At 39.9% G+C, this 24282-nt stretch overlaps 1 protein-coding gene across 5 annotated transcripts in view; it reads left to right on the top strand.

Moving 5' to 3' along the window:
- Window positions 1-24282, top strand: part of TNFSF18 (TNF superfamily member 18) — a 108952-nt gene that overhangs the window by 57909 nt on the left and 26761 nt on the right. The window contains exon 1 of one of the 5 annotated variants that reach the window (XM_043924136.1): window positions 7915-7933. The exons of 3 other annotated variants lie outside the window; for them this stretch is intronic. The gene's annotated coding sequence lies outside the window, so the exon portion shown is untranslated. Of the gene's footprint in view, window positions 1-7914; window positions 7934-20867; window positions 20879-24282 lie in introns of those variants that run through there. One more of the 5 variants, XM_043924133.1, reaches the window with a different exon arrangement.

Raw genomic sequence — 24282 nt, 5'->3', positions numbered from 1 at the left:
TACTGAGCTGCCAGTAAAGGCATATTTTGGCTCTTAATATGAATTAACCCTTCATTGCCAAAAAAAGTGTTACTGTCAATGAAAACATTCATAGTGTTTCTCCAGGAATGAGAAGATGAAAGATTCAGGGCTCATAAAGACTTCTCTAGGAATTGTCTATGTCTTGACCTGCTCTGTCAGGATTCCAGATCAGAGTGCCTCAGTCTGATGCCCAATCAGAACTCCTTTCAGGGGGTGTTGAAGGTGAGTAGTTGCAGCGGCCAGAATTTAATCTTTGTAGAGGCACATGACAAGTGCCAATTTTCAGTCATCACAGCCCCTTTTGGGGCATATGTTTGACTACAATTTGGAGGCTTTTCATGACCGTTCAGTTGTTCGGTGCTGGGAATGCTCATTCTTGGGTTTGGGGAAGATTTTCATTGACAGATCACTCAATGGGCTGTTCTTGGACCTTTCCATAAAAGAGTATCCAAAATACTCTGGATGACCTGTCTTTATTAAACTCTTCTTGTCCAGGGAAATATGCCATCTTATTGCTCCTTCCCATAGCTAGAGTCACACTGTTATCGTCATCTATCACATACAGAACTATATAAGTTGCAATGATCAGCAAGAGAATTATTGTGACCTGGAGTCAAAGAAGGAATAAGAAGCAAGTTACATTGCATAATAGTTTTGATTGTGGACAGTAGAGGGTCAGTGCTCGTTGTTCCTGTCCAAAGGAATTAGGCCATCTGGAGTCCATTCTTAATAGAGTTTGTTGAGGACTGACAACTTGAATATTAATAGACCAGGGAAATCCTCCTTGTTAGAAAACTAAGCGTGCATCCTAATGTAGACTTGATACTGTCAGGTGACTTGTACCTTGGTACTCAGGTGTCTAGGCTTACCAAAGTAGATTTTCACCATGAAAGGGGTACTTGTCATTACACAAGTATTTTCTGCCTTTATTAATATTTCAGTTCAGTCGCTCAGTCACGTTCGACTCTTTGCAACCCCATGAACCGCAGCACACCAGGCCTCCCTGTCCATCACCAACTGCCGGAGTCTACCCAAACCTATGTCCATTGAGTCAGTGATGCCATCCAACCATCTCATCCTCTGTCGTCCCCTTCTCCTCCTGCCTTCAATCTTTCCCAGCATCAGGGTCTTTTCAAATGAGTCAGATCTTTGACTCAGGTGGCCAAAGTATTGGAGTTTCAGCTTCAACATCAGTCCTTCCAAATCTGATGTGCTCTGGGTGTTCCAGAACACCCAGGACTGATTTCCTTTAGGATGGACTGGTTGGATCTCCTTGCAGTCCAAGGGACTCTCAAGAGTCTTCTCCAACACCACAGTTCAAAAGCATCAATTCTTTGGCACTCAGCTTTCTTCACAGTCCAACTCTCACATCCATACATGACTACTTGGAAAACCATAGCCTTGACGAGATGGACCTTTGTTGGCAAAGTAATGTCTCTGCTTTTTAATATGCTGTCTAGGTTGGTCATAACTTTCCTTCCAAGGAGTAAGTGTCTTTTAATTTCATGGCTGCAATCACCATCTGCAGTGATTTGGTTATAGCTATTTCAGGTTTCCCTGGTGGCTCAGCGGGAAAGAATCCACCTGCAATGCAGGAGATGTAGGAGACTCAGGTTTGATCCCTAGGTGGGGAAGATTCCTGGAAGGAGGGAATGACATACCACTCCAGCATTCTTGCCTGGAGAATTCCATGCACAGAGGAATCTGTTGGGCTACGGTCCATGGGGTCACAAATAGTCAGACATGACTGAATCGACTGAGCTTGCACGTATAGCAATTTCACTGTCTAAACATATAAGAGTTCCTAGAGGAGACCTTTAAAAATAAGGTTGTTGTCACCAGCCATTGTATTGAGATCATTCTCAAATTGTTATCATCTCAAGTTTGACAGAGCTCAGAAAGCTGAAATTCTTTACAATATAAGGACTTGTCAGAGATCACACTCCTGTTGTCACCTAGTTATATCCTTGAATGTCTGATCCACAGTGATTCTATTATGACTCTTTTCTAAGAAAATTTTATTAATTTTTCTGGGATGAGTGCTCTTTATTCCTGCACTGTTTTTCTTCCTCCAGTTACAGCCAGTGAGGGCTACTTCCTAGTTCCTATGCACCAGCTTAATTATGGTGGTTCCTCTTGTTGCTGAGCACAGGCTGTAGAGTGTTGAGGCCTCAGTATTTGTGGCATTTGGTGTCAGACGTTGACGCTCCAAGCTCTAGAGCACAGATTTCACAATTGTGGTGAATGGGCTTATTTTGCTTCAGGGAATGTGGGATCTTCCCAGATCAAGCAAGAACTCTTATCACACTGGCAAGTAGAATCTTTTGCTACTGAGCCAGCAGGGAAGACCTATTTGACTTTTGATTATAGTTTTCCCCTTCATAGCCAAAAGAAGTGTCACTGTCAAGGAAATCAGTGTTTCTCTAGCTATGAGAAAATGCAAGAATCAGGGCTCATAAAGTCTTCTCCAAAAATTACGTATCTCTTGCCTGCTGTATCAGAATTCCAGATCACAAAATGACTCATCCTGATGTCCACCCAGAGCTCCTTTCAGGGGGTGTTGAAGCAGTTGCAGTGGCTATGACCTAATCTTTACAGAGGTACATGGAAAGTGCCAATGTTTAGGTGGCACAGACACTTCAGGGTCATATATTTGACTATGATTTGGAAGATTTTCATTACCATTTAGTCATTCAGTGCAGGGCATGCTCATTCCAGCGTTTGGGGAACATTTTCATTGACAGTTCACTCAATGGGCTGTTCTAGGACCTTTCCATAAACAGTAACCAGAAATCTCTGTACTACCTATCTTGATTGAACTCTCATGGTTTAGGGAAGTATTCATTCTTATCTCTTCTTCCTCTATCCAGAGTGACACCATTATCATCATTGATCACATACAGAATGACATAACCTGCAATGATCACTAACAGAATGATTGTAGCCTGGGTAAAATGAAGAATGAGAAGCAAAAATGTTGCAAAATGATTTTGATTGTGGACCATAGATGGTCAGGGCATGGGTGTTCCTATCCAATGTAATGAAGCCATCTGGACTCAGTTATTAATAGAAGTAGTTGAGGATTGACAAGTTGAAAATCAATAGACCAGGAAGATCATACATTCAGTAAAATAAAATAAGCATGTATACTAATGTAGACTTGACGATCTCAAGTGACTTGTATACTGGTATTCAGAGTCTAGCTTAATCCAAGTAAGTTTCAATAATTTTGTGCTATTGATACTTACAGAAGTGTTTTCTCACTTTATTAACATATGGTTATGGCCATTTCATTGTCCAAACATATAACAGTTCCCGGAGGAGACTTTTAAAATCAGGTTGATGCCACTCGGTGCCTGAAGGCATTATGTTGAGAGTGCCTTCTAGGATCTCAAATCTGACATAGCTCAGAAAACTGCAGTTCTTCACAATAAAAGGACTTGTCAGAGATCACATCCCTATTGTCACCTAGATATATCCTTTGATCTGCCCCTGAGCTACTCTACTATGAGTCTTTTCTTCATTCCTACACAGGTTTGTCACTAGTTGCAGCAAGTGGGGGCTAATTTCTAGTTCCAGTTCACGGACTTCTCATTGTGGTCATTTCTCTTGTTGCAGAGCACAGGCTGTAGGAAGTTCAGGCTTCAGGCTTTGTGGCATTTGGGCTCAGAAGGTGAAGCTTTGAGCCCTAGATCATAGGCTCCACAGTTATGGTGAACGCACTTAGTTTGCTCCGCGGAACGTAGACAGGTATGGAACTGGTGTCTCCTGGATTGGCAGACAGATTTTTAAAATATTGAGCGACCAGTGAAGACATATTTTGACTCTTAATTTTGGGGAATATTTTCACAGACAGGTCACTCAATAGGCTGTCCCTGGACCTTTCCTTAAACAATTTCCTAAATTCTCTGTACTACCTGTGTTTGTTGAACTCTTGTGGTTCGGGGAGGTATTCTTTCTTGTTGATTCTTGCCCTATCTAGACTTGTACCGTTATCATCATTGATCACATACAGAACTACATAACATACTATGATCGGTCAGAGAATTATTGTGTTCGGGGTCAAAGCAGGAATAAGAAGCACGCTACGTTGTATAACATTTTTGCTTGTGGACAATACTGGATCAGTGCCTAGATGTTCCTGTCAGTTGAATTGCCATCTGGACTCATTTATTAATAGAAATAGTTAAGAGGTGACATTTGAGTATTAATGGATGGGTGGGGGTGGGGCGGTCATACTTGTTATACAAAGAAGCATGTATCCTAATCTATACTTGACAGTTTCAGGGAACTTGTACTGCAGTATTCAGAAGTCTAGGTTTATGCAAGTAGGTTTTAACAATTTGGTGCTATTGATAATTACAGAAGTGTTTTCTCACTTTATTAACATAAGGTTATGGGCATTTCATTGTCCAAACATATAACAGTTCCAAAAGGAGACCTTTGAAAATGAGGTTGATGCCACTCGGTGCCTTCAGTCATTGTGTTGAGAGTGCCTTTTAGGATCTCAAATATGACACAGCTCAGAAAACTGCAATTCTTCTCAATACAAGGACTTGTCAGAGATCACATCCCTATTGTCACCTAGATATTTCCTTTGATCTGCCCCTGAGCTACTCTACTATGAGTCTTTTCTTCATTCCTACACAGGTTTGTCACTAGTTGCAGCAAGTGGGAGCTAATTTCTAGTTCCTGTTCACAGACTTCTCACCTTCTTGGTGGTCATTTCTCTTGTTGCAGAACACAGGCTATAGGAATTTAGGCTTCAGGCTTTGTGGCATTTGGGCTCAGAAGGTGAAGCTTTGAGCCCTAGATCTTAGACTCCACTGTTATGGTGAACGCACTTAGTTTGCTCTGCAGAACGTGGGATCATTCCTGACCAGGTATGGAACTGGTGTCTCCTGGACTGGCAGACAGATTTTTAAAATATTGAAGCCACCAGTGGAGACATATTTTGACTCTTAATATGAATTTTCCTTCATTGCCAAAAAATGTGTCACTGTGAATGAAATAAATGTTTCTCTAGGTATGAGAAGATGGAAGATTCAGGGCTCATAAAGAGTTCTCTGGGAATTGTCTATGTCTTGGCCTGCTCTCTCAAAATTCCAGATCATAGAGTGCCTCTGTCCTGAATCCATCCAGAGCCTCTTTTAGGGGGTTGTTGAAGGTGGGAAGTGCCCTGGCCATGATTTAATCTTTGGGGAATATTTTCATGGGCAGATCACTCAATAGGCTGTCCCTGGACCTTTCCATAAACAGTTTCCTAAATTCTCTGTACTACCTGTCTTTCTTGAACACTTGTGGTTCGGGGAGGTATTCTTTCCTGTTGATTCTTGCCCTATCTAGACTTGTACCGTTATCGTCATTGATCACATACAGAACCACATAACGTACTATGATCGGTCTTATTTTGAGTCGGGGTCCAAGAAGGAATAAGAAGCACGCTATGTTGCATAACATTTTTGCTTGTGGACAATAAAGGGTCAGTGCCTAGGTGCACCTGTCCAGTGGAATAGGGCACCAGGACTCAGTTATTAATAGAAATAGTCGAGAAGTGACATCTTGAATATTAATGGACTGGGTTGGGGTGGGGCGGTCATACTTGTTAGACAAAGAAGAATGTATCCTAATCTATACTTGACAGTTTCAGGGAACTTGTACTGCGGTACTCAGAAGTCTAGGTTTATGCAAGTAGGTTTTTACAATTTGGTGCTCTTGATAATTACAGAAGTGTTTTCTCAGTTTATTAATATATGGTTATGGGCATTTCATTGTCCAAACATATAACAGTTCCAGAAGGAGACCTTTGAAAATGAGGTTGATGCCACTTGGTGCCCGCAGTCATTGTGTTGAGAGTGCCTTTTAGGATCTCACATATGACACAGCTCAGAAAACTGCAATTCTTCTCAATACAAGGACTTGTCAGAGATCACATCCCTATTGTCACCTAGATATTTCCTTTGATGTCTGCCCTTGAACTACTCTACTATGAGTCTTTTCTTCATTCCTACACAGGTTTGTCACTAGCTGCAGTAAGTGGGGGCTAATTTCTAGTTCCAGTTCACGGACTTCTCATTGTGGTCATTTCTCTTGTTGTAGAGCACAGGCTGTAGGAAGTTCAGGCTTTAGGCTTTGTGGCATTTGGGCTCAGAAGGTGAAGCTTTGAGCCCTAGATCATAGGCTCCACAGTTACGGTGGAACACACTTAATTTGCTCCGCGGAACGTGGGATCATTCCTGACCAGGTATGGAACTGGTGTCTCCTGGATTGGCAGACAGATTTTTAAAATATTGAGCGACCAGTGAAGACATATTTTGTCTCTTAATATGAATTTTCCCTCCATTGCCAAAAAAAGTGTCACTGTGAATGAAATAAATGTTTCTCTAGGTATGAGAAGATGGAAGATTCAGGGCTCATAAAGAGTTCTCTGGGAATTGTCTGTGTCTTGGCCTGCTCTGTCAAAATTCAGATCACAGAGTGCCTCCGTCCTGACATCCATCCAGAGCCTCCTTTAGGGGGTTGTTGCAGGTGGGAAATGCCCTGCCATGATTTAATCTTTGGGGAATATTTTCACAGACAGGTCACTTATTAGGCTGTCCCTGGACCTTTCCATAAAAAATTTCCAAATTCTTTGTGCTACCTGTCTTTGTTGAACTCTTGTGGTTCAGGGAGATATGCTTTCTTGTTGATTCTTGCCCTATCTAGACTTGTACCATTATTGTCATTGATCACATAGAGAACTACATAACTTAGTATGATCGGTTAGAGAATTATTGTGACTCAGGCTTAAAGTGGGAATAAGAGACAAGGTACGTTGCATAACATTTTTGATATTGGATAATAAATGTTCAGTGCTTAGGTGTTCCTGTCCAGTGGAATAGGCCATCTGGACTCAGTTATTAATAGACAAAGTAAGATGTGACATTTTGAATATTAATAGACCAAGTGGGTCATACTTGTTATAAAAATAAGCATGTATTCTAATCTACACTTGAGAGTTTTAGGAAACTTGTATTCCAGAACTCAGAAATCTAGGTTTGTCCAAGTAGGTTTGAACAATTTGGTGCTATTGATAATTATAGAAGTGTTTCATGTCTTTATTGACATATGGTTATAACAATTTTATGGTCTAAACATATAAGATTTTCAAGAGGAGACCTTTAAACTAAGATTGTTGTTACCAGGTGCTAGCAGCCATTGTGTTGAGAATGAATATTATCATCTCAAATCTGACAGTGCTCAGAAAACTAATTCTTCACAATACAAGAGCTTGTCAGAGATGACACCTCTCTTATGACCTAGATATTTCCTTGGATATCTGATCCACAGCTACTCTATTAAGACTCTTTTAAAGAAGTTTTTATTAATGTTTTTGGGCCGAGCTGTTCTTCATTCCCGCACAGGTTTTTATCTAGTTGCATGAGGAGGGGGCTGCTTTCTATTTCCAATGTGTGGACTTCCTTGTGATGGCTTCTCTTGTTGCTGAGCAGAGGCTGTAAGGTGTTGAGGCCTTGGTATTTATGGCATTTGGGGTTAGACTCTCAAGTTCTGAGCATTAAAGCACATGCTCCATATTTATGGCAAACAGGCTTATTTTGCTCCAGGGGATATGGGATCTTTGGAGATCAGGCAAAAAATTCATATTTCCTACATTGGCAGGTGGAAACTTTTACTACTGAGCCAGCAGGGAAGACCTATTTTGATTTTTGATTATAATTTTCCCCTTCATAGCCCAAAGAAGTGTTACTGTCAAGTAAATCAGTTTCTCTAACTATCGGAAAATGCAAGAATCAGAGCTCAGAAAGTCATCTGCAAAAATTATCTGTGTCTTGGTCTGCTCTGTTAGAATTCCAGATAACAGCATGAGTCACTCCTGATGTCCACCCAGAACTCCTTTCAGGGGTTGTTGAAGGTAAGCTGCTGAAGGTAAGCTGCTGAAGTGACCATGATTTAATCTTTGTAGAGGTACAAGACAAGTGCCAATTTTCAGTCAGCACAGCCACTTCAGGGTCGTGTATTTGACTATGGTTTGGAGGATTTTCATGACCATTTGGTCATTCTGTTCTGGGAATGCTCATTCCAGAGTCTGGGGAATGTTTTCATTGACAGATCACTCAATGGACTGTTCCTGGACCTTTCCATAAAACAGTATCCAAAATTATCTGGACTGCTTGTCTTAAGTAAGCTTTTGCTGTCCAGTGAAGTATTTCATGTTGTTTTTTTTCCCCATATATAGAGTTACACTGTTACCTTCATTGATCTCATACAGAACTACACAAAATGCAAATATCAATAAGGGAATTACTGTTATTAAGGGGTCAAAGCAGGAATAAGAAGCAAGTGACATTGCATAACATTTTGATTGTGGATAATAGAAGGTCAGTGCATGGGTGTTCCTATCCAATGAAATAAGGCCATCTGGATTCAGTTACTAATAGAATTTGTTGCTGCAGTATCAACCTGAATACTAAACGCCAAGGGTAATCATCCTTATTAGAAAAATAAGCTTGTATCTTAATGTCAACATGTCACTGCCAGGCAACTTGTACCCCGAAACACAGCTGTCTAGGCTTATCTAAGTTTGTGTTCCCCATATTGTGGCTATAGGTCATTACACAAATGTTTTCTCTGTTTATTAACATAAATTTTAATTTTATTGTCTAGTCTATAAGAGTTAGAAGAGGAGAGCTTTAAAAATAAGGTTGTAGTCACCAGATGCTAGCAGCCATTATTTTTCTTTAATTTATTTTTTATTGAAGGATAATTTCTTTACAGAATTTTGCTGTTTTCTGTCAAACCTCAACATAAATCAGCCATAAGTATACATATAGCCCCTCTTGAAGCTCCCTCCCATTTGCCTCCCCATGCTACCCCTCTAGGTTGATATAGAGCCCCTGTTTGTGTTTTCTGAGCCGTACAGCAAATACCCGTTGGCTATCTATTTTACATATGCTAATGTAAGTTTCCATGTTACTCTTTCCATACATCTCACCCTCTCCTCCCCTCTCCCCATGTCCATAAGTCTTTTCTCTGTCTGTTTCTCCATTGTTGCCCTATAAGTAAATTCTTCAGTACCATTTTTCTAGATTGTGTATATATGTGTTATGTGTTAGAATACAGTATTTATCTTTCTCCTTCTGACTCACTTCACTCTGTATAATAGGTTCTAGGTTCATTCACCTCATTAGAACTGACTCAAATGCATTCATTTTTATGGCTGAGTAATATTCCATTATGTATATATATCACAACTTCTTTATCCATTCATCTGTCTATGGACATCTAGGTTGCTTCCATGTTCTAGCTACTGTAAATAGTGCTGCAGTGAGCAATGGTATACATGGGTCTCTTTCAATTTTGGTTTTCTCAGGGTATATGCCTAGGAGTGGGATTGCTGGGTCATATGGTGGTTTTATTCCTAGTTTTTTAAGGAATCTCTGTAGCGTCTTCCATAGTGGCTGTATCAATTTACATTCCCACTAACAGTGCAAGAGGGTTCCCTTTTCTCCACACCCTCTGCACAATTTATTGTTTGTAGAATTTTTGATGATGGCCATTTTGACCAGTGTGAAGTGATATCTCATTGTAGTTTTGATTTGCATTTCTCTAATAATGAGTGATGTTGAGCTATTTTTCATGTGTTTGTTAGCCATCAGTAGGTCTTCTGTGGAGAAATGTCTACATAGGTCTTTTTCCCAATTTTTGATTGGGTTGTTTGTTTTTCTGGTATTGACTTGTATGAGATGCTTGTATATTTTGTCAGTTGTTTCATTTGCTATTATTTTCTCCCATTGTGAGGGCTGTCTTTTCACCTTGCTTATAGTTTCCTTTGCTGTGCAAAAGCGTTTAAGTTTAACCAGGTCCCACTTGTTTACTTTTGTTTTTATTTCCATTACTCTAGGAGGTGGGTCATGGAGGATCTTGCTTTCATATATGTCATGGAGTGTTCTGCCTATGTTTTCCTCTAAGAGTTTTATAGTTTCTGGTCTTACATTTAGGTCTTTAATCCACTTTGAGTTTATCTTTGTATATGGTGTTAGGAAGTGTTCTAATTTCATACTTTTACATGTGGCTGTCCAGTTTTCCCAGCTCCATTTATTGAAGAGGTTGTCTTTGCCCCATTGTATATTCTTGCCCCCTTTGTCAAAAATAAGGTACCTATAGGTGCAAGGGTTTATTTCTGGGCTTTCTATCTTGTTCCATTGGTCTATATTTCTGTTGTTGTGCCAGTACCATACTGTCTTGATGACTGTAGCTTTGTAGTATAGTCTGAAGTCAGGAAGGTTGACTGCCCCAACTCCATTCTTCTCTCTCAAGGCTGATTTGATTATTCAGGGTCTTTTGTGTTTCCATATAAGTTGTAAAACTTTTTGTTCTAGTTCTGTGGAAAATGCCATTGGTAATTTGATAGGGATTACATTAAATCTGTAGATTGCATTTGGTAGTATAGTCATTTTCACAATATTGATTCTTCTTACCCTGGAACATGGACTATCTATCCATCTGCTTATGTCAGCTTTGATTTCTTTCATTGGTGTCTTATAATTTCCTGTGTACAGTTCTTTTGTCTCCTTAGGTAAGTTTATTCCTAGATATTTATTTTTTTCTGTTGCAATGGTGAATGGGATTGATTCCTTAATTGCTCTTTCTGATTTTTCATTGTTAGTATATAGAAATGCAAGTGATTTCTTTGTATTGACTTTGTATCCTGCAACTTTGCTAAATTCACTGATTAGCTCTAGTAACTTTCTGATACTCTCTTTAGAGTTTTCTACGTACAGTATCCTGTCATCTGCAAAGAGTGAGAGCTTTAATTCTTCTTTTCCCATCTGGAATCCTCTTATTTCTTTTTCTTCTCTGATTTCTGTAGCTAGGACTTGCAGAACTATGTTGAATAACGGTGGTGAAAGTGGACACCCTTGTCATGTTCCTTATTTTAGGGGGAATGCTTTTAGTTTTTCACCATTGAGAATAATGTTTGCTGTGGGCTTATCATATATGGCCTTTACTATGTTGAGGTAGGTTCCTTATATGCCGATTTTTGAAGAGTTTTAATCATAAATAGGTGCTGAATTTTGTAAAGTCTTTTTCTGCATCTATTGGGATGATCATATGGTTTTTATCTTTCAATTTGTTAATATGGTATGTCACATTGTTTGTTTTCCATATATTGAAGAATCCTTGCATCCCTGGAATGAGCCCAACTTGATCAAGGTGTATGAGCTTTTTGATATGTTGCTGAATTCTGTTTGCTGAAATTTTGTTGAGGATTTTTGCATCTATGTTCATCAGTGATATTGGCCTACAGTTTTCTTTTTGTGTGTTTTCTTTGTTTGGTTTTGGTATCAGGGTGATGGTGGCCTTGTAGAATGTGTTTGGAAGTGTTCCTTCCTCTGCAATTTTTTGAAAGAGTTTTAGAAGGATAGGCATTAGCTCTTCACTACATGTTTGATAGAATTCTCCTGTGAAGCCATCTGGCCCTGGGCTTTTGTTTTCTGGGAGATTTTTGATCACAGTTTCAATTTCAGTGCTTGTAATTGGGTTGTTCATAATTTCTGTTTTTCTTCCTGTTCAGTCTTGGAAGATTCAACTTTTCTAAGAATTTGTCCATTTCTTCCAGGTTATCCATTTTATAACTATATGGTTGTTCATAATAGTCTCTTATAATCATTTGTATTTCTGCATTGTCTGTTGTAACCTCTCCTTTTTCATTTCTAATTTTGTTGATTTGATTCTTCTCTCTTTTTTTCTTGAGTCTGGCTAAGGGTTTGTCAATTTTGTTTATCTTCCCAAAGAACCAGCTTTTAGCTTTGTTAATATTTACTATTGTTTCTTTTTCATTTATTTCTGCTCTGATCTTTATGATTTCTTTCCTTCTACTAATTTTTTTTTTTGTTCTTCTTTTTGTGGTTGTTTTAGGTGTAAAGTAAGGTTGTCTATTCGATTTTTCTTGTTTCTTGATATACACATATATACAACCCTATATTGTATTGCTTTCATTACAGTTATAGGATTGTATTGCTATAAACTTCCCTCTTAGAACTGCTTTTGCTGCCTCCCATAGCTTTTGAGTTGTCATGTTTTCATTGTCATTTGTTTCTAGAAATTTTTTGATTTTCCTTTTGATTTCTTCAGTAACCTGTTGGTTATTTAGAAATGTGTTGTTTAATCTCCACATGTTTGTGTTTCCTACAATGTTTTTCTTGTAATTGATATCTAGTCTCATAGCGTTGTGGTCAGAGAAGGTGCTTGATATGATTTCAATTTTCTTAAATGTACTGAGGTTTGATTTGTGACCCAGGATGTGGTCTATCCTGGAGAATGTTCCATGTGCACTTGAGAAGAAGGTGTATTCTTCTGCATTTGGATGGAATGTCCTAAAGAAATCAATGAGATCCATCTCATCTAATGTATCATTCAAGAGTTGTGCTTCCTTATTAATTTTCTGTTTTGATGATCTGTCCAATGGTGTGAGTGGGGTGTTAAAGTCTCCTACTATTATTGTGTTATTGTCAATTTCTCCTTTTATGTCTGTTAGTGTTTATCTTATGTATTGAGGTGCTCCTATGTTGGGTGCATAGATATTTACAATTGTTATGTCTTCCTCTTGGATTGATCCCTTGATTATTATGCAGTGTCCTTCCTTATCTCTTGTAGTCTTTATTTTAAGGTCTATTTTGTCTGATATAAGGATTGCTACTCCAGCTTTTGTTTCCCATTTGCATGGAATATATTTTCCCATCCTCTCACTTTCAGTCTATATGTGTCTTGAGATTTGAAGTGGGTTCCTTGTAGACAGTATATATATGGGTCTCGTTTTTGTATCCATTCAGCCAGTCTGTGTCTTTTGGTTTGGTTACATTTGAAGTAATTATTGAGACATCAGTTCCTATTGCCATTTTCTAATTGTTTGGGATTGATTTTGTAGATCCTTTTTCTTTTGTTGTATTTCTTGACTATGTGAGTCTGTTTAACATTTGCTGAAAAGCTGGTTTGGTGGTACTGAATTCTCTCAACTTTTGCTTGTCTGAAAAGATTTTTATTTCTCCATCAATTTTGAATGAGATCCTTGCCAGGTACAGTAATCTTGGTTGTAGATTTTTCCCTTTCAGTACTTTAAATATATCCTGCCATTCTCTTCTGGTCTGCAGAGTTTCTGCTGAAAGATCAGCTGTTAAGCATATGGGGTTTCCCTTGTATGTTACTTGTTGCTTCTCACTTGCTTTTAATATTCTTTCTTTGTGTTTAGTCTTTGTTAGTTTGATTAGTATGTGTCTTGGTGTGTTCCTCCTTGGGTTTATCCTATATCCTTGGGTTTATCAAGTCCAAGTGCCTCTTGGACTTGATTGGCTATTTCCCTTTCCGTGTTGGGGAAATTTTTAACTATAATCTCTTCAAAAGTTTTCTCATACCTTTTCTTTTTCTCTTCTTCTTCTGGGACCCCTGTAATTCGAATGTTTGTGCATTTGAAATGGTCCCAGAAGTCTCTGACACTGTCCTCAGCTCTTTTCATTCTTTTTACTTTATTCTGCTCTTCAGAAATTATTTCCACCATTTTATCTTCCAGCTCACTGATTGATTCTTCTGCTTCAGATATTCTGCTGTTGATTCCTTCTAGAGTATTTTTAATTTCAGTAATTGTGTTGTTTGTCTCTGAATGTTTATTCTTTAATTCTTCTGGGTCTTTGTTAATTGATTCTTGCATCTTCTCCATTTTGCTTTCAAGGTTTTTGATCATCTTTACTATCATTATTCTGATTTCTTTTTTGGGTAGTTTTCCTATTTCCTCTTCATTTATTTGGACTTCTGTGTTTCTAGTTTGTTCCTTCATTTGTGTAGTATTTTTCTGCCTTTGATTTTTTTTTAAGTTATTGTGTTTGGGGTCTTGTTTTCCCAGGCTTCAAGGAAACTTGAATTGTTTTCTTGAAGAAGGTTGAATTCTTCATTCCTTTTGGCTTCTGCCCTCCTCAGGTTGGTCCAGTGGTTGGTGTGAACTTCGTATAGGGTGAGATTTGTGCTGGGTTATGTTTGTTTGTTTTTCCTCTGATGGGCAAGACTAAGTGAGGTCTTACTCTTGTCTGCTGATGATTGGGTTTGTAGTTTTGTTTTGTTTTTGTTGTTTAGATGAGGTGTCCTGCACACGGTGCTACTGGTGGTTGGGTGATGCTGGGTCTTGTATTCCAGTGGTTTCCTTTGTGTGAGTTCTCACTACTTGATACTCCCTAGGGTTAGTTCTCTGGTAGTCTAGGGTCTTGGAGTCAGTGCTCCCACTCCAAAGGCTGAGTTTTTGATCTCTTGTCAGGAATGAAGATCCCACAAGTGTTTTGTTCTGGCATTAAGGGAGAGTAAAACAAATATCCAAAAACAAGAAACCAAAGATGAACCCCAAACAAATGGCAGTTACAAAATCAGGCAAGTAATAATTAAAATAATGGAATGTACACATATTCATATACATCCATGAGCAAAGTGAAAACAGTCCAACAAAAATAAAGTGGAGTAGATTGATCCAGCGAACAATGGAATTCAAAAGTTATTTTTACCAGTTAAGAACAAAACTAACTTAAGCACAAACTGTAAACTAAAGCTAAAGCAAGGTGCCAGGTGGGGAATAAAGCAAAGAAAATGAAACTAACAAATATGTTGAGAGGAAAGGAAAGAAAGAAATGAAAGAATGATATGCAAAGTTAAGTAGAGGTAGATGAAGAAGATTTTATATACAATAAAAATTAATTTCAAGGGGAAAAGAGCAGTAGGAAAGGCAAATGAAGGAATAAATGTAGAAAAAATATAACAGGTTTTAAAAAATTAAAATTATAAACAAAAGAGAAAAAAAAAAACAAAAACAGAAGAAGAAAGAAAAAAGGGAAAAGGAAGGAAAACTCCACAGAATTGCAAAAGCCCAATGTAGAGGCAGTGGTTTATAACAACAATAGAAAGTGTGACTGAATATACACATATACATATACACCTATAAGCAAAATCAAAACAGTCCAACAAAAATTAAGTACAATAGATTGACCCAGCAAAGAAAGGAAACTACAAAGTATATCTACCAGAACAAAACTAATTATAGCTCAAACTGGAAAACAAAACTAAAGCAAGTTTCCAATTGAGGAATAAAGCAATGAAAAGAAAACTAACAAATATGTTGAGAGGAAAGAAAAGAAAGAATAGATATGCGAAGTTAAATAGAGGTAGATAAAGAAGATTTATGTACATTAAAGATTAACTGCAAGGGGAAAAGAACAGTAGGAAAAGCAAACAAAGGAATAAATGTAGAAAAATAATGATATGTTTAAAAAATTAAAAACTAAAATTAAAAAAAGAGAGAAGAAAAAAAGTGGAAAGCTCCACAGAACTGCAAAAGCCCAACATAGAGCCAGAGGTTTATGACAACAATAAAAAATGTGACTGAAGAAAAAGAACAACAACAAAAAAAAGCTGAAAATGTTAATTTGATTTCTTAGTGCCAATAATATCAGCAACTACTACAGAGGGGGAAAAAAAGGGAAAAAAAGAGAAAAAAATCCAAAAGAATCTACAGAACAAGTAAAAAAAAATAATAATAAATGTTTTTCTTGAGTCTCTGCAGTCAGAGTCCTTTCCTGCACTGGGAATCACAGTCCACCTTACCTCCCTAGGATGCTTTCCAAAACTGTACTGATCTCTGGACCTGCTGTGGGGGCTGCTCAGATTCTAATCTGGTCCTACTCCTCTGTGTTCTTGCCTCCAGTGTCCACAGCTATCAGAGCTTTTGTGGGAGCTCTCAAAGTCCTCTTATATATTCCATAGATACAGAGTCTGCCTAGTTGATCATGTGGATTTAATCTTCAGCTTGTACAGCTTGTGGGAAGGTTTTGGGTCTTCTTCCTTAGCCACAGTGCCCCTGGGTTTCAATTGTGGTTTTATTTCCACCTCTACATGTAGGTTGTCCACTGGGGTTTAGCTCCCGAGGCTGCCCTAGAGGGCTTGGGTTTGCCCCTGTGAGGGTCAGGTGTGGCAGTGGTGCAATGCTTGGATCACAGGGGTTCTGGCAGCACCAGGTACTCATGGGGGTTGGCGGCTAGGGTAGCAGGGAATAGACTGTTCTAGAAGGGTATGAAAGTTATGACCAACCTAGATAGCATATTTAAAAGCAGAGACATTACTTTGCCAACAAAGGTCCATCTAGTCAAGGCTATGATTTTTCCAGTGGTCATGTATGGATGTGAGAGTTGGACGGTGAAGAAAGTTGAGCGCCGAAGAATTGATGCTTTTGAACTGTGGTGTTGGAGAAGACTCTTGAGAGTCCCTTGGACTGCAAGGAGATCCAACCAGTCCATCCTAAAGGAGATCAGTCCTGGGTGTTAATTGGAAGGACTGATGCTGAAGCTGAAACTCCAATACTTTGGCCACCTCATGTGAAGAGTTGACTCATTGGAAAAGACCCTGATGCTGGGAGGGATTGGGAGCAGGAGGAGAAGGGGACGACAGAGGATGAGATGGCTGGATGGCATCACCAACTCGATGGACATGGGTTTGGGTAGACTCCAGGAGTTGGTGATGGACAGAGAGGCCTGGTGTGCTGAGATTCACGGGGTCGCAAAGTTGGACACGACTGAGCGACTGAACTGAAGTCAACTGAGAAGGGTATGGCAACCAGTGTTGGTCAATACAGTCCAGTATTCTTGCCTGGAGAACTCCCTCTCTGACAGAGAAGCCTTGCAGGCCACAGTCTACAGGGTGGCAAAGATTCAGATAGAACCGAAGCGACCCTGTGCACATAAACACAAATATATATATATATATTTTTTGCCTGTGGCAGCTCTGCCCCAGTGAAAGTTGAGCGTGAAGTTGATGCAGCTGCTTGGCTTGTGGGGACCCTGGTAGCATCAAGTGTGCAGGGACACAGACTGCCTCCTCGGCAGGACTTATGGCCCTGTCAGAGTCTTTTTTTGAGCCTCTCGTAGCTGGCAATTAGAAGGCCTCTTTGGCTAGTCTTTCTCCATAGCTCCGCCCATTCAGACACTTAGAGGGATCCCTTGCCTGGGGTCCTCCTCTGTTGTTCAGTGCGACAGGCACATAGAAGGGCCCCCGACTGGGGTCCTACTCTGTACATCAGCGCACCAGGCACTTAAAGGAGCACCCTGGGTGGGGTTCTACTCTGTAGTTCAACGTGTCAGGGGTTTGATGGGCCAGCCTGTCTATTGTTCAGCTGCCCATGCTGGCATGTGGAGAGAGAGAGGCTATGGTGATGGCTCCACCCCCTATGCATGACTCAGCAGTATTGACTTGCTTCCATGGCTGCCTGGCTTTCCTCCACAGGCATTTCCCACCACGATCTCCTCCCTCATATCCCCTCGATTAGTCTCTCCGCAGTCAACAGCAGCCCTCGCACTGGGATTGCTCCACAGTCCCTAAACTCCAGCTCCCAGTCACTGCCCCTTCCAGGAGACCCGTGTTCTTGCCTGCATATGTATGGCTGTGATAAGGACCATCTGATTCTCATTCCATTTAGGCTGCCACCAATCAGCTGTTTCACTATCAGCCTTAAATGTTTCTTCTGGCTCAGACAATTGCTTAGCTGTGGGGATTGAAACCTGCTTTAGTTCCCTCACCCACCGAGGGTAGGTCCAGTCCTACTAATACTCTTGTTTATCCCCCTAGTTCCTTCATCCTACCGAGTTTTGCGTGGTTCTATATGCTCTTTTCCACTGGTCAGGTCCTTCTGTCCACTCTCAGCTGGTGTTCTGCTTGCACTTCTGTGTCTGAAGGTGTATTGCTGATGTATCAGTGGAGAGAGATGTACTCCACGTCCACCTACTCCTCTGCCATCTTGTTCTCTTCCATGGCCATTGTTTTGAGAATGGCTTTTGCCATCCCAAATCTATAGAACTCAGAAAACTGAAGTTCTTTTTTTTTTTTTTTAATTAATTTATTTTAATTGGGGGATAATTACTTTATAATATTGTGATAGTTTTTGCCATACATTGACATGAATCAGCCACTGGTGCAATGTGTCCCCCCATTGTGAATCCCCCTTGCACTACCCTTCCCACCCCATCTCTCTGGGTTCTCCCAGAGCACTGGCTTTGAGTGCCCTGCTTCATGCATTGAACTTGCACTGGTCATCTACTTTACATATGGTACTATACATGTTTCAATGCTATTCTCTCGAATAATCCCACCCTTGCCTTCTCCCACAGAATTCAAAAGTCTTCTTTTCATCTGTGTCTCTTTTGCAGCCTTGCATATAAGATCATCATTACCTTCTTTCTAAATTCCATATATATGTATTAATATACAGTATTTGTGTTTTTCTTTCTGACTTGCTTCACTTTGTATAATAGGCTCAAGTTTCATCCACCTCATTATGACTGACTCAAATGTATTCCTTTCTATAGCTGAGTAATATTCTATTGTGTATATGTACCACAACTTATCCATCTGTCTGCCAATGGACATCTAGGTTGCTTCCATATCCTAGCTATTGTAAACAGTGCTGCAATGAACATTGGGGTACATGTATCTCTTTCAATTCTGGTGTATTGAAAGATCTTCTGGGGTGTATGCCCAGTAGTGGGGTTGCTGGGTCATATGGCAGTTCTATTCTCAGTTTTTTAAGGAATCTTCATACTGTTCTCCATAGTGGCTGTACCAGTTGCATTCCCACCAACAGTGTAAGAGAGTTTCCTTTTCTCCACATCCTCTCCAGCATTTATTGTTTGTAGACTTTTTGATGATGGCCATTCTGATGGTGTGAGATGATACCTCATTGTGGTTCTGATTTGCATTTCTGTAATAATGAGTGATGTTGAGCATCTTTTCATGTGTTTATTAGCCATCTGTATGTCTTCTTTGGACAAATACCTGTTTAATTCTTTTGCCCACTTTGTGATTGGGTTGTTCAGTTTTCTAGTATTGAGCTGCATGAGTTGTTTGTATATTTTTGAGATTAATTCTTTATCAGTTGCTTCATTTGCTATTATTTTCTCCCATTCTGAAGGCTGCCTTTTCACTTTGTTTATAGTCTCCCTCATTGTGCAAAAGCTTTTCAGTTTAATTAGGTCCCATTTGTTTATTTTTGTTTTTATTTCCATTTCTCTGGGAAGTGAGTCATAGAGTATCTTGCTGTGATTTATGTCAGAGAGTGTTCTGGCCATAGTTACCTCTAAGAGTTTTATAGCTTCTGTTCTTACATTTGGATCTTTAATCCATTTTGAGTTTATTTTGTGTATGGTATTAGAAAGTGTTCTAGTTTCATTCTTTAGAAGTGGTTAACCAGTTTTCCCAACACCACTTGTTAAAAAACTGAAGTTCTTAACAATATTAGGACTTGTCAGAGATCAGTTCAGTTCAGTTCAGTCGCTCAGTCATGTCCAACTCTTTGCGACCCCATGAACTGCAGTACGCCAGGCCTCCTGTCCAACACCAACTCCTGGAGTCTACCCAAACCCATGTCCATTGAGTTGGTGATGCCTACCAGCCATCTCATCCTCTGTTGTCCCCTTCTCCTCCTGCCCCCAACCCCTCCCAGCATCAGGGTCTTTTCCAATGAGTCAACTCTTCACATGAGGTGGCCAAAGTATTGGAGTTTCAGCTTCAACCACAGTCCTTTCAATGAACACCCAGGACTGATCTCCTTTAGGATGGACTGGTTGGATCTCCTTGTAGTCCAAGAGACTCTCAAGAGTCTTCTCCAACACCACAGTTCAAAAGCATCAATTCTTTGGTGCTCAGCTTCCTTTATAGTCCAAATCTCACATCTATACATGACCATTGGAAAAACCATAGCCTTGACTAGACGGACGTTTGTTGACAAAGTAATGTCTCTGCTTTTAAATATGCTGTCTAGTTTGGTCATAACTTTCCTTCCAAGTAGTAAGCATCTTTTAATTTCACGGCTGCAATCACCATCTGCAGTGATTTTGGAGTCCAGAAATATAAAGTCATCCACTGTTTCCACTGTTTCCCCATCTATTTGCCATGAGTGATGGGACCAGATGCCATGATCTTAGTTTTCTGAATGTTGAGCGTTAAGCCAACATTTTCACTCTCCTCTTTCACTTTCATCAAGAGGCTCTCTAGTTCTTATTCACTTTCTGCCATAAGTGTGGTGTCATCTGCATATCTGAGGTTATTGTTATTTCTCCCAGCAATCTTGACTCCAGCCTGTGCTTCCTCCAGCCCAGCTTTCTCATGATGTACTCTGCATATAAGTTAAATAAGCAGGGTGACAATATACAGCCTTGGTGTACTCCTTTTAGTATTTGGAACCAGTCTGTTGTTCCATGTCCGGTTCTAATTGTTGCTTCCTGACCTGCATACAGGTTTCTCAAGAGGCAGGTCAGGTGGTCTGGTATTCCCATCTCTTTTAGAATTTTCCACAGTTTATTGTGATCCACACAGTCAAAGGCTTTGGCATAGTCAATAAAGCAGAAATAGATGTTTCTCTGGAACTCTCTTGCTTTTTCGATGACCCAGCGGATATTGGCAATTTGATCTCAGGTTCCTCTGCCTTTTCTAAATCCAGCCTGAACATCTGGAAGTTCATGGTTCATGTATTGCTGAAGCCTGGCTTGGAGAATTTTAAGCATTACTTTACTAGTGTGTGAGATGAGTGCAATTGTGCAGTAGTTTGAGCATTCTTTGGCATTGCCTTTCTTGGGATTGGAATGAAAACTGATATTTTCCAGTCCTGTGGCCACTGCTGAGTTTTCCAAGTTTGTGGGCATATTGTGTGCAGCACTTTCACAGCATCATCTTTCAGGATTTGAAATAGCTCAACTGGAATTCCATCACCTCCACTAGCTTTGTTCATAGTGATGATTCCTAAGGCCCACTTGACTTCACTTTCCAGGATGTCTGGCTCCAGGTGAGTGATCACACCATCGTGATTATCTGGGTCGTGAAGATCTTTTTTATATAGTTCTTCTGTGTATTCTTGCCACCTCTTCTTAATATCTTCTGCTTCTGTTAGGTCCATACCATTTCTGTCCCTTATTGAGCCCATCTTTGCATGAAATGTTCCCTTGGTATCTCTAATTTTCTTGCAGAGATTTCTAGTCTTTCCCATTCTATTTTTTCCCTCTATTTCTTTGCACTGATCACTGAGGAAGGCTTTCTTATCTCTCCTTGCTATTCTTTGGGACTCTGTATTCAAATGGGTATATCTTTCCTTTTCTCCTTTGCTTTTCTCTTCCCTTCTTTTCACAGCTATTAGTAAGGCATCCTCAGACAGCCATTTTGCTTTTTTGCGTTTCTTTTTCTTGGGGATGGTCTTGATTCCTGTCTCCTGTACAATGTCATGAACCTCCATCCATAGTTCATCAGGCACTCTGTCTGTCATGTCTAGTCCCTTAAATCTATTTCTCACTTCCACTGTATAGTCATAAGGGATTTGATTTAGGTCATACGTGAATGGTCTAGTGGTTTTCTCCACTTTCTTCAATTTCAGTCTGAATTTGGCAATAAGGAGTTCATGATCTGAGCCACAGTCAGCTCCCGGGCTTGTTTTTGCTGACTGTATAGAGCTTCTGCATCTTTGGCTGCAAAGAATATAATCAATCTGATTTTGGTGTCAACCATCTGGTGATGTCCATGTGTATAGTCTTCTCTTGTGTTGTTAGAAGAGGGTGTTTGCTATGACCAGTGTGTTCTCTTGACAGAACTCTATTAGCCTTTGCCCTGCTTCACTTTGTACTCCAAGGCCAAATTTGCCTGTTACTCCAAGTATTTCTTGATTTCCTACTTTTACATTTCAGTCCCCTACAATGAGAAGGGCATCTTTTTTGGGTGTTAGTTCTAGAAGGTCTTGTAGGTCTTCATAGAACCATTCAACTTCAGCCTCTTCAGCATTACTGGTTGGGGCATAGACTTGGATTATGGTGATATTGAATTGCTTACCTTGGAAATGAACAGAGATCATTTTGTCGTTTTTGAGATTGCAGACACAATAGGGGTGTGTCAGAGATCACACCCCTATTATCACCTAGTTATTTCCATAGATGTCCGAACCAAAGCTACTGTATTTTGACTCTTCTTTGAAAAAATTTTTATTAATTTATTTTGGTTGAGCTGCTCTTCATTCCTGCACATTTTTTTCTCTATTTGCAGCAAGTGTGAACTGTTTTCTAGCTCCAAAATGTGGGATTCTCATTGTGGTGGTTCCTCTTGTTGTGGAACAGATGCTGTAGGGCACTCAAGCTTCAGTATTTAAGGGACTTGGGTTCAGCAGTGGAAGCTCCAAGCCCTAGTACCCAGGCTCAACAGTTGTGGCGACCCTGCTTAGTTTGCTCCACGGAATGTGGGATCTTCCCAGATCAGGCATGGATCCTATGTCTCCTGCATTGGCAGGCAGATTCTTTAACCACTGGGCCATCTGGGAAGGCCTATTTTGACTCTTGAGTGTAATTTTCCCTTCATAGCCAAAAGAAGTGTTGCTTCAACAAAATTAGTGTTTCTCTATGTATGAGAAGAGGCGAGAATCAGGGCTCAGAAAGTCGTCTCCTGAGATTGCCTATCTCTTGGCCTGCTCTGTCAGAATTCTAGATCAGAGTTCTTCACTCCTTGGTATCCATCCTGAACTCCTCTCAGTGCGTGTTGAAGGTGAGCAACTGCATTGGCCATGATTTCATCTTTGTAGAGGTAGATGGCAGTTGCCATTTTTCAGTTGACAGAGCCCCTGCCGGGTCACTTATTTGCCTATGGTTTGAAGGCTTTTCATGACCATTTTGTCCTTCAGTTCTGGGAATGCTCATTCCCAGGTTTGGGGAAGAATTCCATTGACAGGTAACTCATGGGATGTTCTTGGACCTTACCATGAAACTGTATGCAAAATTCTCTGGACCATCCATCTTTATTAAACTCTAGAAGTCCAGAGAAGTATTCCATTTTGCTGCCTCTTCTCTACAATCACACTGGTACCATGATTGATCTCACACAGAACTACATATCATACTACAAAGATCAGTAAGAGAGTTACTGTAACTAGGGCTCAAAGCAGAATAAGAACAAAGTTACATTGGATAATAATTTTGATTATAGAGGGTCAGTGTGTGAGTGTTCCTGCCCAATGGAATGAGGCCATCTGAACTCAGTTATTGATAGAAGCAGTTGTCAAGTAACTAGTTGAATGTTAATAGACAAGGGAGATCAGCCTTGTTAGAAAAATAAGCATGTATCCTAATGTTGACTTGACACTCTCAGGAATCTCATACCCTGTACTAAATTGTCTTGGCTTATCCAAGTAGGTCTTAACTAGTAATGCGCCCATTTGTCATTATACAAGTGTTTTTTCTTTATTTACATATGGTTTTAGCAATTTCATCATCTAAATATATAATCCTTGGAAGAGGAGACCCTTAAAAATAAAGTTGTTTTCACCAGGCGCTAGCATCCATTGTTTTGTGAGTCGCTTCAGCATATCATATCTGACAGAGCTCAGAAAGCTGAAATTGTTAACAATACAAGGAGTAGTCAGAGCTCACATCCCTATTGTCAACCTAGGTTGACAGATGGATGTCAGAACCACAGCTACTCTATTATGACTCTTTTCTTAAATTTTATTAATTATTTTTTTGGCTGAACTCTTCATTTCTCCATGAGTTTTTCTCTAGTTGCAGCGAGTGGGGGTTACTTTCTAGTTCCAGTGCCCAGGCTTGTCATTGAGGTGGCTTCTTTTATTGTGGAGCACAGACTCTAGGGCATTCAGGCTTCAGTATTTGTGGCATTTGGCCTCAGAAGTTGAAGTTCCAAGCCATTGAGCACAGGCTCAACAGTTGTGGTGAATGGGCTTAGTTTGTTCCAGGGAATGTGGGTTCTTCCAGGATCAGACAAAGAACGAGTGTCTCCTACATTGGCAAGTTGATTATTTTACTACTGAGCCACCAAGGAAGGCCTATTTTGACTCTTGATTGTAATTTTCCTATAGTAAAATCAAGTGTCAGTGTCAATGAAATTAGTGTTTTTCAAGGTGTGAGAAGATACAAGAATTAGGGGTCATAATGTCGTCTTGTCTACCTATCTGAAGGCATGCTCTGTCTGATTTTCAGGGCACAGAGAGCTTCATTCCCGACAGCCAGTCTGAACTAATTTCGGGCAATGTTGAAAGTGAGCAGCTGCACTGGTCATGATTAAATGTTTGTAGAGGTAAATAGCAAGTGCCAGTTTTTCAGCTGGCAGAGGCCCTTCAGGGTGATCAACTTGCCATAGATTTGGAGCTTCTTATGTCCATTTTTCCATCAGTGTGGGGAACGTTCATTGCCATAGATGTGACGA

The sequence above is a fragment of the Cervus elaphus genome, chromosome 14 (assembly GCF_910594005.1).
Source record: "Cervus elaphus chromosome 14, mCerEla1.1, whole genome shotgun sequence".
NCBI lineage: Eukaryota > Metazoa > Chordata > Mammalia > Artiodactyla > Cervidae > Cervus > Cervus elaphus.
Note: the sequence above shows the minus strand (reverse complement) of the source record. Positions and strands in the feature narration are given on the sequence as shown.